The sequence below is a fragment of the Nyctibius grandis genome, chromosome 1 (assembly GCF_013368605.1).
Source record: "Nyctibius grandis isolate bNycGra1 chromosome 1, bNycGra1.pri, whole genome shotgun sequence".
In the NCBI taxonomy this organism is placed as follows: Eukaryota; Metazoa; Chordata; class Aves; order Nyctibiiformes; family Nyctibiidae; genus Nyctibius; species Nyctibius grandis.
This window is the reverse complement of record NC_090658.1, coordinates 66900297-66913035: the sequence shown is the minus strand read 5'-3', so window position 1 is coordinate 66913035 and position 12739 is coordinate 66900297. Positions and strand designations below refer to the sequence as shown.

At 43.4% G+C, this 12739-nt stretch overlaps 1 protein-coding gene across 7 annotated transcripts in view; it reads left to right on the top strand.

The window, feature by feature from the left end:
• Positions 1–489: 489 nt before the first annotated feature.
• Positions 490–12739, top strand: part of EYA4 (EYA transcriptional coactivator and phosphatase 4) — a 171309-nt gene continuing 159059 nt past the window's right edge. For 4 of the 7 annotated variants that reach the window (XM_068408866.1, XM_068408858.1, XM_068408842.1 and 1 more), the window contains exon 1: positions 491–974. The gene's annotated coding sequence lies outside the window, so the exon portion shown is untranslated. Of the gene's footprint in view, positions 975–2563; positions 2860–12739 lie in introns of those variants that run through there. The other 3 variants (XM_068408850.1, XM_068408834.1, XM_068408825.1) reach the window with 2 other exon arrangements.

The following is a 12739-nucleotide window of genomic DNA, read 5'->3' as shown; positions in this document are numbered from 1 at the left end:
GCTGATCACCTTGAGGGGAAGGAGGCAAATGCATCCTATAAAAGGGTACAGCAACAGGTCTTGTCGTGTAGTGCTTGATCATACTTGATCATTCATATACTCCCAACCTTCCCAAAAAGTCAGGATTACTTTACAGTGTTGGTTTATTGTAGAAGAAACAAAAGAAAAAAGTGAAGTGGGGACTTTGGTACCTGTGCTCGAGTGGATTAGCGTTAGTCAGCCGTGGGCCGACTTGCCACCCATGCCCTTCAGGGCCCTCTCCTTCGCTCCCATCACTGCTGGGCGTAGCTTCCAGGGAAAAGTGAAGGTGAAGGGTCCAGGCCTCCGGCTGCGAGGCCGGGGACGGCTGGACGGGTAGCCGGCGGGCAGTGAGAGGTGCGTGACGGCCGGTCCAGCCAGGGGTCCGCGGGGCGGCCGGGGCCGGTAGCGCAGGCGTGCTGAGCGGGGCGGCCCGGGGAGGCGGCGGGCGGCAGCGGGGGCAGCGCGGCTCCGCGCCGAGCAGGGGCCGGCGAAGGGCGCAGCCCCGGCGGCACCGCCCGGGGCAAGTGTAAAGCCTCGGGGCTGCGCTGGCCCCTGCGCTCCTCGCCCCTTACCTCCCCGCTCCCGGGACGACCTTTTTGGGAGGGAGGGGGTTACCTTTTCTTAGCAAAGTCCCGTCCCTTGCCAGGGAAACTTTCTACGTGCCTGTGCGTGAGACACAACCAGTTGCACTCGCTGAAGTGCGACGGGTGTTTGGCTGCTCCCGTACCAGCCTCCTCCATCTACCCCCCGCCCCGAGTCTCCCCTCCTGTTTTGCGCCGAGTTGCGCTTTATTTGTGTGTGGAGAAAGGAGGGGGGGGACTTGTAGAGGGGATGTCCTGTTTTTGCCAGAGGAACAGTGCAAAAGGGGAACCTCGACTCGGAGAAGGGACGAGAATAAATAAATAAGGAGCAGCCCTAAAATAAAGGTAGCGGCATATCCCGGCAGCGAGAAGGTGAGTGTCTCTGTGACTTCCCCGTCCCCGAGTCTCCCTCCCACCCCGTGTGCTCAGAGGTGGAGGAAACCGGTTCTTTGTCGCATGTGCGTGTGTCCGCGGAGATGGGTGTGTGCGAGTGTTTAGGGTTTATTTAGCATTTTTTTCGTGTTGGTCCGATGACAAAAAAAAAGTTGTTGTAAAACCAACGTGATGGGAAGGAGCAGCGGAGCCGTCCATCGCGGGGCAGAGACCGGCTTTCGCCCCCAGCCCCACGCGAGTTTAGTTGCAAAAAACCCTGGTCTCCGGTGCAGAGGGGGTGACTTTTTGCCCGTCCAGCCGGACTTTCTGCCTCTCTCCAGGTGACAGTCCCTGCCGTTTTGCCCTCAACCCTCTTCGACTGGCTGTGACGGTGGCTGCTGGGGTAAGCCCCGAGGCAGGCGCAAGCCGTGCCGGCTGCCATCGCATTGTTCCCCGCTTGAGCCTCCCGCCCACCCCCGGAGCGGCGGAAATGGGGGGCCCGGACTGCGCCCCGCGAGCAGCCGGGGGGTGCCGGCCCGCCTGGGCGAGGCGGGAGGCAGGCCGGGCGGGGGGGTTCGGCCGGCCGCCGGCTCGTCCTGCCGCCCCACCGCTCCTGTGCGGGTCGGGGCTGGAGCGGGAGCCGGAGACGGGGCCGGCGGCGGCTCTACCGGCGGCTGGGACGAAACAAGTTTTCTGGCGGCGGGGAGCCCCTCCGGCCAGAGCGGCATGAAAACGCGCAGGGATGGTAGCGAGCCCCTTCCCGAAACGCCCGTTTCTGCCAGCGAGGCTCGGGGCTGCGCGGGGGGGTGAAGCAGTTCGGCCGGGACACGCAGGCACAGGCGGCGGCGGCAGAGGAGGTGGTCCCGGCCGCCCGCCCTCGGGCCCCGCTCTGCCCCAGCCGCGGGCACCGCTCGGGGGTGTCCGCTGCCTTCTCTCCTCCGGGCGGAGAGCCGCGGGCGTGCAGCCTTCGGGGTGCCGGTGGATGGGGCAGGCTGCCCCGCGGCCGACAGCCGCCGCTGGGGCTTCGGCAACTGCTTTTCCCGGTGTCCGAGAGGAGCGGGGACGGAGCTCCCCGTTGTTTTTGTTCCTCGCCGTTTCCTCTCCCTGAGGAATCCCTCCTGCCCTCCCCCGCCCCGGCTTGTTTTTCTTGTGGTTTTAAAGACAAAACGGTGCGTTTTCGGGCTGTCCCGCCTCTCCCCCGCCGCGGGTCCCCGCCGCGCCGGGGGACGGAGGCACAGGAAAGCCCAGGAGGCGCGGGGGTCCTGCCGCCCTTTCCGCCGGTGGTGCGGGGTCTTGTGTTTTGGTTTGAAAGCGTTTCCACGTGGGGACGCCTCTGTGTGTGCGTGTGTGTACTTGATCCGTGAGGCGGTAACAGGATTCTCCGTGTTCAAACCCAGTGGGCTGTTGGCCATTAATTTGCCTCTGCGGCTGTCATTACAGACACTTCCAAAATCAGATACCCGCGGAAAACCGCCGGCTGGGTTTCACACGGCTCCGGCGGCCGTTCTCCCCGAGCCGCGCCCGGGCGGCGGGAGGTGCCTCGGGGCCGCCGCCGCCCGGCACCCACCCGCGGGGGAGCCGCCCCGTCGCGCTTCCCACCGAGCAGCGAGAGCCGCATCCCACGGCAGCGCCGCTGCCAATCAGTAATTGGCATCTAAAGTTTCATGTACATTTATGAAACTGCCGCTGAGGGCCAAGTAGGTACGGTGCTGCCTTCCCGTTATCCCGCGGGCAGGATTTAAAGCGGAGCACACGGAGGTGCACGTTTATCTCGCCAGTGGGGTGTGAAATAGCTGGTATTTACAAAAATCCTGAGAGACACGCTGTAGCAGACACGGGAGCGCCTTGGCCGATTCGAGTTTAAGCATGAAGTCATGCTAGAACAGTAAGAAACCAGTATTTTCAGTTTTCTGGGTTTTGTTTTACGTGTTTCACTTGCTGAGACGAGAAAGTGGATCTAAGATAAACTAATCAACAGTTTAGATTTAGAGTGAAGTATACAAAGCAAGCAGCTTTTCTCTGTGGTAAATATTTTTTTGGGGCTGACCTCAGTGTTTATTTGTTGTTTGAAGAGTGTGCTTTGCATTAAAGCTCAGGTTCTATCATTGTTTCATTTCCTTAACACCCAAAAGAGCAACTTCGTAAAATGACCGTGGCTTTGACTTTCTCTCCTAGTATTTCTGAAAACGCTGCCGAACAACAAATGTTTGCATATCTACAATATGCATCATACTTTGAGTAAAGTGGAAATACAGACTGACATTTCTCTCTTTTCCCCCGTGATTCTTCCTCTATGTTTGACATCTAACGTTAGCTGGGCTACGTCTGAAGCAGCTCTTCTTGCTTTCTTTTGAAAATTCTGGTATTTATGTTACCAAACGTTCTTCAATCAAATTTAATAAAAATGAAAGAGGAGTATGTTGACTAATCTTTTATATATCTTTGTTCAGATAATTCATATGCAGTTCTAAATTGTTACGTGTATATGGTTGTACTGCTAATAAACTTAGTCAAAGGTTACTCTTGCTGGATTTGTATTTATTAATGGCTTCACAATATTAATGGCTTCACAGCACTTTGCGATAGAAATTTATTCTGCTGTATGGATAATGCCAATGGGATAGATAAATTCTAACCAAGGAATTTAATAAGCAGAAAACGGTGGGTTCCCAGTTAATTGCAGTTCCCAGTTAAAATGTTTCAAACCAGGCAACTAAAAATACAGCTATAGATAGTATCCTGTTGCATATTTTTAGCCTCTGATGCAAGCTTTGAGAGCTAGTCTTTAAACTTCATGCAACTTTCACCTTTCAGTCCTAGAATTAATCAATGTTAAGCCCTGGCATTTGGTATGGGAAAGGTACCTGTCTGTTTCCTTGATGACCTAGTGGTATTGCATGATGTACAATGCAATCTTCCGGTGTTAAAGTACTTTATCTTCTATTAAATACAAATGTTAGTTCAGAAAGAGGAAAGAAATTCCTGGAATTTCTGTCAAGCGCTCTAGGACGCAACTACTAATTTTTTCTGTGTTATCTTTTTCTTTCTTGAAAGTAAGGATTTTATAAACTCAGGGTAAAACAGGTCTCCCTTTTTATAAGGAGAGTTTATTCAGCATACTTCTATATTGCAGCTGCTGATCATATTTCATAGAGCTGTTAAAGCACTTAAAACCTAAAATTAGGTACTGTCTGGTAGTAAATACTTCAAATCACTCCTTGAAGAAATAAATAGAGAAGTGGGCTTTAAAAAAAGAGACATTTTGAAATATATCATTGAACAAAAGTAATCTTCCTTTGCTTTTACTCAAAATAATGCAATTATAATCTAAATCACTGATTTCAACAGTGTGCTTTTTCCTCGAGTTTTCTTAATCTCCTACACTTTTATTGTTATTTTATACTGACTGATATCATAATGTGGTACTTTGTTCAAGCTATGTTTACCGCGGCAACGCTTATATTAACAGGTATCACATTAACTTCTAACATACCTGTACTTCCAGTGAGTATTCTTCTGATACTAAGAACTCAAACGTAAGTTCCTTTGCTTCCTGGTATGCATGTTTCTGGATGGCTTTTAATTGCAGAAGGTGTACAGTTGCTTTTTTCTGAATTTAAGACGAGTTAATTTACAGATTAGTATTTTTAATTAGTGTTTTTTTTGTTGCATGGTAGTTTTCTATTTGTCTTTTAGTTGAACATGGGAATAGGTTTGTTTGCTCATTATCATTCATTTTTAGTACTGTCAGGATCTGCAAGAAGAATGCAAACACAGGAGCATCAGACTACAAGACATCTGTCAGTTTTATCAAGTCGTCCTAAGGCTTTTTGGAAGTTCAGCACTAAAGCAAGTCTGGTAGCAGAAACACTCAGGACTCTTTGTTTTTTACTTTGTACTTGAGAATCCAATGTTATTTCTACTATCTAACGTATCTATAATTTTCTTTCCATTTTGTGTGAGAAAAGTATTTATGTTGTGCAAGTGGAAGAATAGTTTTGATATTTGGCCATCCATTGAGAGGTTTATAAGTAAGCTTCTAATATGTGGTATTAACATAATATGTGCTACTTTTCTTTTTTTTTGGATTTAAATATTGTGTAAATGTGTGTTCAACTTAACCTTTTCTGTCATTGAAAAGCGCTAATTGATCTTGCTGGCCCTGACATAATAGTATGGTTTGATATTTGAAACCTTTCAGCTTTGGCATGGCCCTTTAATCACCCCTGAGATTTCAGGACATGGTTCTACTGAAGGCATAAACTGCTACTCTTTTTAAAATTAAATAAAAATGGTTATTAAAAATAAATTATGGTCTTTTAAAGTCGGTAGGTGTTTTACCTATCGAAGCCTCAGGCTTTACAATATACATGAAAAAGTTTCTGCTTTATTTGTATGTATTAGGTGACATTTTAGCTGTTGCTGTACAGAAATCATATTTTTATGAAATAATTTTTTTGGCCAAGTCCATACTTCTGTGTTGCAATGTTATTAAATCAGAAGTGCTTAAAGGAACTTGGATGCACTTTGCAGTGCAAAAGCTCAGATGTGAAGAGTGCTTATCTGTCAAGTAAGGAATAAAATTTATTTGAAAAGGCAATAAAACTTACATTTTTAGTCCACATTGTAGGCTGTAATACTGCCAAAAGGATTCCTTTTGGGAGGCATGTAATATGGGACCCTGGTGAAAACCATTTTAAAGCAGTTTCTTCTTTTTGTCTCTAAGCCTGAGAAATGTGTCGAATAGCTGGCCCGCCTTTTGCTTTAATGTTAAACAGTAGAATTACTTTGATGATTGATTGTCCTGTATCAAAATGCATCACTGGGCAGTCTCACTCACAGGATTGTATATAGGCTAGCTGTCAGACTTTTGAGCACAATGTGAAATGCTAATGGCTGTCTGAGGAATACTAAAGTTTAAGCATTTTATTTTCAATTTGTTTGAAATTTCTTCATGATAAGAGAAGATGATAATGAGGAGTGATTATCTTCAGAACTTTTGGAGGTCCATATACCAGTGAGACTGTATTTGATCTTAAGCTATTAGGCTCAGGTACTAGACACCAAACTCTGTTTTGGACTGCAATTACCATGGATTTCAAAAGCAGGATTTTGGAGGTTTCCTGTGCTAAATTCCTTTGAGGGTCTGTGTCCCTTTCCTAGAATTAAAAAAATAAATAAAATTATGGTGATTCTCATTAAGCAGCTGTCCATAGAAGTACAGTGTAGCGAGTAATATTGCGGGACTCTGTGTAGGGCTGTTTAATTGTGTGTAATTTAAGTGCTGTCTCTGAAGAACCGAGTCTGTCTGGGCTGAGTGAATACTGTGTCTTTACACCAGGGTTGCTTCCTGTTGTGGCTGGACTATACAACTTGGCTAATTTGGAGCAGCAGCTTGCAAAAAGACCTCCCAAGGCAACCTGCAAAGTAATTTTCATATAGGTGATAACTTTTTACTTATACGCTTAATACATTATAGATTTTTTGGCAACATGAAAATCTATTACTATTGTGACATGACCCAGTATAAGCTGACATTGTCAGCAGTATAAAAAATTACTGCTGCCTTTTTTTTCAATTGGGTGGATGCAGCAAGTCAGTATTCTGCTCCTGACACATATATAATTAAACCACAAAAACCTACATTAAAATACCATGGAGTGTCTGATTTAGACCACAAAAGTATAAGAAATACAGAGCTGAGTTTGCAACTTTTTAAATAAATCTCCTCTATGTGTATATAACTATTGAAATCAATGCTGGTGCATGAGGTAATTGGAAACTTAGCTTGGTGTTTTGTGCCAGATCCTTAGCTGTTGCAAATTGGAGTAGGAATGTTGAAATTACTGGAGTGGTCTCACATTATGCCAGATGAGTATCTAGTCCTCTATTCTTAGTGCAGTGTTTTTTTGGGGGGGGCGGGAGGCGGGTGTTGTAGAATACTTTATATGTGTGAGATCACATGCAGAGAGGAGTGATCCTGCAATACTTAGAAAAAAGAAAGGAGAGTGAAAGATAAATGTCCATATCATATATTCATGTTTTATTCCATTTTAAGACATTTTCATACTCCTATGTTAGAATATATCTTTTTATTTTTTTACAGCATTTTATAAATGAGCACAGAAATGCCTTTTACAATAATTGTATTCCTGAAAATGATGCAGTTAGAAATATTGGTAATTGGCTATGTTCTATTAACTCCTTTCAGGCAACTTTGTTGCTCATAGAAGTGAATAGTCAGGTTGCCTTTACCCAGGGACATTTCATGAATGCCAGGCCTATTTAATGAAAGGTGTGAAGTCTGTTTACCATATTAAATCCCACCTGGATGTTCCTTTTTATTTACTGTAGTATATTCCCAGAGAGAATCACAGAAAATGAAGTTGACCTTACTCCCAAGTGCCGGCAGTTAAACCAGCCTTTGTACACTCCGGTTTGTGCATCCTGACATCATGCTATATGTGAGGTCTTCCAGCTCTCCTGAGTGTCCCAGCATAGACAAGGCTTCAGAAAACCAGGCACAGCTCAGGCAGCTTATGCACATTTCCTTTGCCAAGTTCTAGCAATGCAACTCAGCCTCAGCCTCATTTTCCTGTTCTGGTCTTCTTAACACTGAGAACTAGGGAGCTGGAAACTAATAGCGTCGAATGGTATAGAGGTTTTACAAACAGAATAATTATATTTTGGGAAAGGGTCTCCAAAATAAAACTTTCAGGTTACCCCAAGGCAAGATTTGGAACTGTAGTAGGTTTTCGAAGTGGAAAGATTAAAGTACTTTTCCACTCAGCCACCTATTTTTATGTTTATTCTAATCTGGTGTGATAGAAAGAGCTGGTGTAATGTTCGTATTAATTTGGTTCAGTTGATTGCTCCTTCAAAGCACCATCCAAGTGCTGAGCTCACACTGTGCAGCAGTATGGCTGGGAGTCACCTGCAAGAAGAGGGTCTTTCAGCTAAAATGGCCAGCTGATGTGTTTCCTAGTCATTTCTGGTAGCTATTTAGCTATGATTCATCTTGTTTTCCCATTTTCTGACTAAATTATAGTCTAATTTCTCCAAGGGCTAGCTGAGTAGTCAGATTTTTGGCTTAAGATAAATGGAAGGAGTTCCTCCTTGACAGTTGTGAAACTACCCATCTTTTGGGGGTCTTGCTTAAATCTGAATTGAAGGAAGTCCAGGATTGGAACTCCAGCTGGAGAGATGCTGTCAGATCAAGACTAAGCCTGCAGCAATTTGATTGTAAGGTCTGTAGGAAGAAGTGCCTCATTTTTCTCTGTTTTTACATAGTTTGCTAGGTGTATTGGTTCATATAAGCAGTAATAGCAGTAATCTGCATCTGACACGTTGTGGTGTGTGACCAACTGTATCTGAAGTTCCTACGTCCATCTGTTTTCCGTGACAGAAGGCGGAAGAGGGCAAAGCTGTGGATTCACGTTTGGTGGCAGTGCTTCTTAAGCAGCCCTTTACCCCTCCTCTGGCGGCCGCTCGTTTAAGCTTGATCTGTTCCTTGCTGTGGTTCACAAACAGCTGTGCTGGCAATGAGGCAAAGGTCGGAATGAGTGGCAGCACCCGCACTGCCGAGCCTGGCAGCGGTGCTGCAGAAATAGCTGCGGAACCACAGTCTCCGTTACCTAATCTGCCACCTCTATTAACTGAAGTGCAGGGTCAAGTCTGCGGGATAGGTGGAATTTTTCAGAACGAAAACATCGTCTACAAAAATGATCCCTTGATATTTAACCCAAAGGTTTTGTTGATGTGGGTTTTTTTAACTAAAACTAAAGTCGCTGCAAATAATTTGCAGAGATATGTGCAGGTTAAAAAAATAGGGAAAGTTTTGGTACCTTTGGGTGTTGTCAAAGGAAGGCAGGAGTTCAGATGTTATACCAGACGATAGAACTTCTCCAGGTCTGTGCACCGCTGTCCCAAAGCTGGGCTCACAGGGGACAGGCAGAGCGTAACTGCACTAGAAGGAGAACATCATCGCCGAGGGCGATGATGTTGGTGGAATAATTTCTGAAAAGTGGCCATTACTTAGCTGTCACTGTAGACAAGTGCTTAATTTATGGCAACTATTTTTTATTAGTCTCCACCGTCACAAAGTATTAACTTACATGCTATCATGTTCCAAATGCCTTTTGTATGTTGTTCCCATATAACACTGAAATATGCATGCTATACCACATCATGGGTTTATGAACACTCGAGCATGCCAAACTGGCGATATTATTTTTGATGTGAATACAAGTTTGATTTCTAGAGATAAAGAGTAGTGATGTAATAAAGTTCTGTAAGAGTTTTGAGTTGATATAACTTTTTGATCAATAAACATGAAGGACACAAAATCAACTTGGTACAAACGAAATGGATTAAACAGCAAACTAAAGCACAGATTTCAAAAATACTCACTTGCTATTGAATCTTTAAGAGGACGCTATTACACAGAGTCTTTCAAGGGTTAGTCATCAAATCAAAAACTATTATTTTACCCGTGACACAAAGATTAGTAAGTTCTACAAGGCCTAATACCTTTGATTAGATCAATTGCTGACCTAATAAAAGAGATCTTTCTTCTTACAAACTTTCTTGTACTTCTGTCGTTAGACTGTAATGCCTACAATACTGCTATTACAAAGATTGAGAGAGAAGTAAATAATGAAGAGAGCAGATTTCTAAGAGCAGTCTGGCTCATTCAGTAAACTGAGAGCAAGCAAACAGTATGTGCTTCAGTATAAGCCAGTGGTTTATTTAAAAAAACAGCTGGAGGCCATAGCAAATGATCAGGATGATATCATAGCCAAAAAAGGAGTAGTAATTATTTAGACAAAGTACTAGGCGGAGTAAGAGAGGTTACACTACCTGTGTAGATAGAGTGCAGCTACTGCTGGAAAGCGGTGCCCTTTTTTAGCGTTAGAAAGGAAGCTGGAAAAATAGAAGTTTCAGATATAAGACCAGAGGAGTAAATAAACAATTGGAAAACATGTCTTCTAGGGAATGAGCAGCTTTTAGTTTACCAAAGGAGAATGTAACATAGTTTGATCACAGCTAATAAATATCTAAGTGGAGGAAAGGAAATCTGGTAAAGGATCCATTGTCAAAACAGTTGCTTAATTAAGATCTGAGAATGCCTGTTTTTCACAATTTCTTTCTGTTGCACACTTAGTGCTGGCTCTTAGTAACAGAGGCCCGTGTGTGGGATGGCGAGCTGTTCCGTGGACTTCATGGCATTTCGGTTGCGTATGGGGACAGCTGATGGGCCTGGAACATAAATGAGTGCAGACAGCTCTTGTGAGGATCAGCAGCATAAAAAATGTAGACTGCACAGCACTTCTAATATTGGGTTTAGCATTTTCTTTGTGCTGGACAAAGGCAGCATGTAAGAATTTTGCTACTTTTCATTCACTGTGTTCTCAAGGTTTCAGTTTAGCTTGGTGGCCGTGGTCCAGCAGCATTAGGTTTGAAGAGTAACAATTGTCCTTGTGTTCTGTCAGGAACCACCTGAGCTTGCGTGCTGGCACCAGCAGGAGTTCCTTATTCTGGGACAGTTTTGCATTCCCGTTTTTTGTTTCCCGTTGTTCAGTAATTCCTTGAGAATGGAACACTTTCCCAAATACGCTATTTAGGGGTTACTGTCAACTTCAATTAAGAAGAAGGTTACATTTCTTCTACCAAGCCAGAAACAAAGTGCCCAGGTTTATTTTCGGTGGCTTTACTTTTATATTTCTTCCTGGCATTTCAAACTGTTCCACTGAAGAACTGTATGTGAAACACTTGCAGTAACAGGAACGGCAGCTGCCAGCCAGGGGTAGGCAATGACACTGACGGCTGAAAAGGAAGGGCAAGCTGCAAGCTTCCTTCACGATGTTTCTAGGAATCTTGGCTATTACTTGAACTTCTTCAGTAACTATCGTTGCATACTCATACTGCTGAATATACTCTTGAAACTCTGGCGTGTTTTTTTAAAACAAATAGGATGTATAGCTACTATGCTGTCACAGCTTTCATTTTAACATGTGATTGGATTCTTTGGATTAATTTATCCAGCCTTGTAAAACTGCTGTTTGCTTTTACCTTGAGGATGTGCTCATTTTTAGGTTCTCCTAAATTCTAAAATGGTAAGTAGAGTTTCTGCTTTAGAAATGACCTCTGTTGTTACCTTATGCTACTTTTGTGTCAAAAGGTGAGGTTTTTTTAATGTGTGAAAGGTATTTGACATGTCTTTTGGGGAGAGGAAATAATAAATAATTAATATTTTCAAGTTGACAGTGTCTCTTTAAATATTCTGTCTAACCAAGCATAGCCTTTTTCTTTCTGTTTTCAGTGGCTTGTTTATAAAGAACTGAAATGTTTTATTTGGTTTGTTTTCAGCTATTTTCTACAAAAAAGAGAGGGAAAATGTCTCAGAAGTTAACCAAAATATGCTGTGTAGTAAAAAACAAAATCCTTCTCCCTAAAACAACCTAGTTGTTCAAAACACTGAAATGGCCAGCTAGTAGGAAAATAAAACTAAAATTTTTATTGAAATTATAAAAGCGTATGCTTCTATCTGTGCCATCTTTGCATTACTTTTTTTTCTCTGGGAACCTTCTTTCTTTTTGGTAACAATTGTGTAGGTTTGAGCAATCTTGAGTTTGAAAACACTACGTTTAACTTTTTTGCAAATCAATTTCCCTTGATTTTTAGGGTAACACAGTGGGATTCTAGGTTAGATTTGTTTACAAAACCGGGCCAGAAACAGTCTCAGCATTTGTTTTATTTATTTATGACTGGAATAATCTGTAATTGATTAATCTGGAATGAGTTAGAAGCAGTCTGTGTCGCTGCATGCCTTATCTAAACGTGAGTGAAGAGGTCTCTCTCAGTTGGGAAGCCCCCAAACATCACTGGATTCATTGCTCTGGTTTCAGTCTCGGCAATTTTACGGCGTATTGTGCAATGTTAGGGTAAGGGAGGAATTGCTGAGTTTATAATTCTGTAGTCTGAAATTCTTAAAGCTAATCCTTCTTATTGGTTGCATAGGTATGGATGGGAGTGGTAGGAAGAGTAAGGGAGTCAGTTTTAGCCATATTTGGGTGCCTGTAAAATTTGTACCCGGTTTTGCAAGGTAGATAAATGCTGCACTGAAGTATTATTTTAACTAAAGTAAATGAGATACAGTGCTTGCAGTTGTTTACCATTTGCCAAGAAGTCTTCCTCGTTTCCTTTTTTCCAGTTGTTTTGTTGTATGATGATAATCGGACAGCAGACAGATCTCTTGTCATAGACCCTTTCCATTTCTTACCTGTTTTACATACCTAACTGATGCAGGGACCTCATGGTCTGTGTTGCTCTGCTTTTTTGTCTTGATGCCTGCTTTTGACTGGTATCAAATGGTTTTATGGCAGTGTGACTTGTTTGTAAATTAGAAGTATCTGATGCAGAGTGGGAATATCATCTTAATTTTTCTTTAATAAAATGTCCACAAATACCACACAAGCAATGCCATCCTTCAGGTAACCCTGTTCAAGGAAGCAAACTGCAGTAAACTGACAATTATACAAGTGTTCAGCAAAGACCATGCAGAATTTGGAAGACTGTGTGTAACAAATGTAGAGTGACTGGCATGAAAGCGAATTATTTGACTTGAATATCGAAAGGTTTTCAGTGTATGCATCTGTTTTGATTGCTGTATTTAATGTCTGGCATTAATTCACATGCTCAGAAAGGAAGATGGAAATAAAAAATTATGTCCCAGTTATAGATATGTAATTTTTCAGGGGAGGGAA